Source organism: Pteropus vampyrus, unplaced genomic scaffold, assembly GCF_000151845.1.
Source record: "Pteropus vampyrus isolate Shadow unplaced genomic scaffold, Pvam_2.0 Scaffold2, whole genome shotgun sequence".
NCBI classification, from domain to species: domain Eukaryota; kingdom Metazoa; phylum Chordata; class Mammalia; order Chiroptera; family Pteropodidae; genus Pteropus; species Pteropus vampyrus.
Window position 1 is genome coordinate 1,796,760 of NW_011888783.1, and position 5,614 is coordinate 1,802,373.

Consider the following 5,614-nt stretch of genomic DNA (forward strand, 5'->3'; position numbering starts at 1 on the left):
TAATTCTGTGATCATTTAAAGGCAAGGATGATGGCTCATTAAGATGAAAAATCAATGTATGACTTTCTTAGTATGTGTTTCATAGCTGGGTTTTATGTTTATATGCTCTTTAACATTTTTGTTTTCTTTTCAATTTCATAATAGTTCTTTATACAGGAGCTCACTTGAATACACACACACACATATGGTAAAAGAAATATTTGTTTTTATATGTAAGTTTAAATTTAGAAAATGGAATTTTAAAATATCTTCATATTTTATCTGTGATTTAAATACAAGATTATAAAGTTTAGAAGACAGAGTTGTTTTTCACTCACAATGATGTAATAATAAGATTTCAAAATAATTACAAAATTATTGAATAAAAACTTTGGAAATTAAAATACTATACAATTATTTAAATAGTATTCTTAAATATTTAAACTTATTCTTGTGTATATATAAAAGCAAAAAACTCAATTAATTTTATCAATTATTCTGATAGAAGATTTCTTTAATTAAAATTTCTCACCTGGGACTTGTCCCCATTTTTATACTAAAATAAAGATTCTCACATTACTAACCCATGAATAGCTTGTAAATTTTCTAGGACAAGTAACATATTTTGAGAATGTCAAACCACCAACTATTCCCAGATTTTCACGAAAAGGAAGGAAGTATGAGCCATTTTATTTTAATGCATTTATAACCTGGACCAAGTACATGCATTCAGATAGCATTTGTTAAACTAATAAGCATTGTGCTGGTTATTCCTGTGTTCTACTAAAATCCAGTCTTGGGTAATAAATTTAAGTCTACAGCTTGGAACAATTTTTCATTAGATTTACTAGATTACAGTTTAGTTTTCCAGTTACCTTTTTGCTATTTAATGCAACTTATTAAATGGTGGGTGACTCCAGGTCTACGGCCATGCAACCCTGAACAAGCCCGCTCCCATCTGATCTCAGAAACTAAGCAGGGTCGGGCCTGGTTAGTACTTGGATAGGAGACCACCCAGGAAGATCAGGTGCTGTAGGCATAAAAAATAAAAAAATAAGGGGTTGTAAACTGACAAGGTCCTTGCAATCTGGGAGGTCAAACAAGAGTTGCCCTGCCTGAAAATAAAACAAACAAACAAACAAATAAATAAATAAAAGAAAATAAATGGTGACTCCAAGAGACTAGCTGTCAATTAAAGAATAGCTTTCTAAAAGTTATGCTATTGTATTGAGAATTATATCAATTTACCAAGGTTTTGATAGTTAGGCAACCTATGTCTTCAGCCACCTAGTGGTTTTTTTGTTTGTTTGTTGGTTTTGTTTTGTTTTTTTAACCAAAGAACACTCTTCTTACAAAGCTGTCCATGGAGTTCTGTAGAAAATTGGAACTTGTAGAAAATTTTAAAATGTATTTATATTTTCACTTCAGCTCCAGTTATGATTCAACTACCAGGATTGTTGTATTGAACTTGATTCAGGAAAAGTAGATGAGGGGATTTTAAGGCATATAGTAAGTTCTGTGTACCTTCAACTCACAATAAACCAAAAGACATCTGACTTCTCACCCAAATTATTTTACATTGTGTTGAAGAGCAATAATCTGTGGTTACACAAAACCAAAATCTATTTATATTTTCAAACATTTAGCAAGACAGTTGTCATCTACCAAATAGTCAACTAACTAGCATATTAAAGCTGACAATGTGGATTATAATATGATATGTGTCAGACAATACAAAGATGAATAAGCACAATCAAGCCCTCAACAAAGTACACATTTGTAGAGAAGAGAAACCCAAACACACAGACACACACATACACATGGAAGGTGAAATAATGCAATGTCACAGATACTTCCAGTTTACTGAAAAAACATGGCTTACCTCAGCCATAGAGAAACTGCAAATAAATATGTTTTATCAAACACCTAATTATTTGGAAAATATATATTTTATTTTTTAAATACTTGTATATAATTATTATTATATAACATATAGCATTTTATATAGCCTGTATATAATAATAATAATTATTATTACCATAATCATCATTATCACTGAGGCAAAAGTAGGTATATGTGAGTTCCAATACTCAATGGCAGTGTGAGGGGCTCTGTGGAGCTGAATCCCCAGATAAGCTGATTAAATGGGGGGAAAATCATTTAAAGTCTCTAGAAATGGTTCCATAGGCATATAGCAAGTGACGAAGCATTTATGACAATCTGCTAAAATTTGGCAAGAGCAGTGATAATCTGACACATTTGATTCCTTTGCCTCTGACACAGCCCAGAGAATCCATATGTTCATTGAAGTATTATTTACTATAGTGAAGATATGGAGGCCACCTGGTGTCCATCAATAAATGAATGGATAAAGAAGAAGTGGTACATATATACAATGCAATATCACTCAGCCTTAAAAAGAATGAAGTCTTGCCATCTGCAACAACATGGACTGACCTAGAGGGTATTGTGCTAAGTGGAGTAAGTGAGCAGAGAAAGACAATATCATACGTAGTATCTAGAGAATAGGATAAACAAACAACAGAAGCAAGCTCATTAATACAGAGAGCATTTTGAAGGTTTTCAGATTTGGGGGTGAAGGGCCAGTTTGAAAGGGGAGGGGATTAAGAGGTACATATTGATAGTTACAAAACAGTCATGGAGATATAGAGTACAGAATGGGGAATATAATCAGTAGTATTATAATAACTATGTATGGTATCAGATGGATACTGGATCTATTGGGGTGATCACATCATAAGTTATATAAGTGTCTAATCAGTATGATGTACACCTGAAATTAATATAATATTGTATGTCAACTATAATTGGAAAAATAAAAAAATATAGAAAAAGTAAAAATGACAACACAAGAAATATTCTGAAATCATAAGAACTTATATCTAGCATATATAATGAACACTTATAACTCAATAATGAGACAAATAACCCAATTTTAAAAAATGGGCAAAAGAACTGAATGTTTTTACAAAGAGATGTACAAATGGCACTGAGCGCATGAAAAGATGCCCAACATTATTAGTCATCAGAGAAATGCAAATCAAACCATAACAAGATATCACTTCATAACCATTAATATAGCTATTATAAAAAAGACAGATACTAACAAGGTTGGACAAGCATGTAGAGAAATCAGAATCATCATATATTCCAGGTGATAACTTTAAAAAGGTTCAGACACTTTGGAAAACAGTCTGGCAGTAAGTCAAAATACTAAATATAGAGCTACCATTTGACCTAGTAATTCCACTCCTAAGTATATACTTGAGAAAAAACAAATATATGTCCACAAAAAAAACTTACATATGAATGTTCATAGCAACATTATTTATAGTCGCAAAGATTGGATACAATCAAATGACTCTCAACTGATGAATGGATAAATAAAATGTAGTATGTCCATACAATGAAATGAAGTAATGATGCATGCTACAAAATGAATGAACTTTGAAAATATTAAACTAAATGAAATGATGACATATTATATGGTTCCATTTACATGAAATGTCCAGAATAGGCAAATCTATACAGATAGAAAATAGATGAGTAGTTACCTGGCACTGGAAGGGGTGGGGATGGTGATTGGGAGTGAAAGCTAAAAAATATCTAATTTACTTTTGGGGTGAGGAATATGTTCCAAAATTGATTAGTAATTATTGCACAACACTGTGATTATAGTAAAAAAATGTTTGGTTATACAAATTAAGTGACTGAATATTATGGTAGATATAAATATTATACCTCAATAAAGCTGTTACAAAACAAAAGTAGATAAATGGGACCTTTGTCTTATGGATATGGCTGTCTCTCTGTAGGCATCAATTTGTCAATATCAGATATATTTAGGAGGGCCAGGCATTTGTTTAGAATAATGAGTTTTTTGGACATATTTTCAACATCTTTCTAAAGGATTGAACACACTATGTAATATATGAAATTTATAACATTGTTAATGGAGCATCAAAGAAGTAAAATGTTTAATAATCTCAGACAATGATAACTTAAAAAGCATCTGATTGATAATGACTTGGAACAGCAGATAACAAGCTAGGGTTGCTTGGTTGAACCTCTTGCAAAAATAATGCAAAAAAAATAAAATAAAATTATCCACAGATAATTCATTTTAAATAGCCCATTGTGAAATATGAAATCAGAACTCAGCCATAGTAAGGAAGTGAAGTTTGTGAAAGCATGGTGAATGAGAGGCTAGGGAAGTGAAATAACTGTTTTGTTGTTGTTGTTGTTGTTGTTTTCTTTTATTAAAGGTATTAAAAGGCAGTGGGCCTGTGAAGGACTGTAAAAACTGTAGTTTGGACAAAAGGTAAATAAATACTTTTAAAACCGATCTTTCCTGAAAGAATAAAATTCCTCTAAGCTGAAGCAGTATAGACAAAAGAAAGTGTTTGGAAACATTTTACTATAGTTTTCACTAAAAGTATTGTTGATGGCAATTGTTTGCTGGCATGAAAAATAACCTTTGAAACTGATAATGACAATATTAGCAGAGATAGTTGATAACTGATATTTATAAATGCTTTAGATAAAGCTTTTTTAAAAAAAGAAAAACAGGTTGTTTCTATTAAATCAAAATTTGAAAAAAATATATCTGTTGAATATATTTAGCAAGGTATATAAACAGAGTAATTTATAGTTCTAAGATCAGCTATTTTAAAAATCTTTCCATAGATTTATACTTACAGAATTTCAATGTCATAATCTTTTGTGATTTATGCAGTTCTGATCCTTTTGTAATTAGCTTTCTAAACTTAATTTTCTTTTTTTTAAATATCATTAGAGAGCCTCTTTTGTTATCCTGTTTAAAGAGTTATCTTTTTTGGCATGTTTAATGACTTCATAAATATCCTGAACACATGAAAAAGACTCACAATAAACTATTTAATTTCAAAATTTGAAAGTGTTTTTAAAACAAATAGAGAATTAAAAACAGTTACTACATCAATGTGATTTTTCCCCCTGGATAATTAGACAGAAAGTGTTTTGAGTTAGAGTGACAATAGGGCAAGCTTTATGAGTGCTTACTTGAGGGTTTTTTAATCTAAAAAATTCCCATAATCTATCTTAAAAGCTCTTGCTCCACTTTGGCACTTTAGACCTGACTGATCATTATCAGAACAATTTTACTTTTATTAAAATATTAAAATAAGAATCGTATGCCTCAAATTGTAGAAGCCTTATCATTACCCATTACAGTATTAGTTGTCAAATATTTGCAGTCTACAACTAGACATAAATATTTAAATTCTTTCATCAAATCTTCATGCATGGATGAGTTTCAATTATTTGTATATAATTTCTCAGGATACTTTTTCTGAAACCCATGACTCTTCAATGTTTATTTTAAAAAGAGAGAGAAAAGAAACAAAAACAACTCAATCATTTCTAACAGAAGATAACAATGGTTTGTAGTGCTGTGTGAGGTGGTAATATAGGAAAAGCAAGGGGTTTGCCTTAGAATAAGTTCAACCTCACGTTCTAAGGTCATTATATCTGCAGATTGGCAATTTAACACAACCCAGCAATGGCATAATCTGAAGATTGATGGAAACTAACCATAAAACTTAAGAGAATTCTCTTTTCATTGTGTATAATAGAA

At 30.7% G+C, this 5,614-nt stretch overlaps 1 pseudogene; it reads left to right on the forward strand.

Annotated features, from left to right (window-relative positions):
- Positions 1 to 899: 899 nt before the first annotated feature.
- On the forward strand, positions 900 to 1,018 carry LOC111739372 (annotated as a pseudogene).
- The last annotated feature ends 4,596 nt before the right edge of the window (positions 1,019 to 5,614 follow it).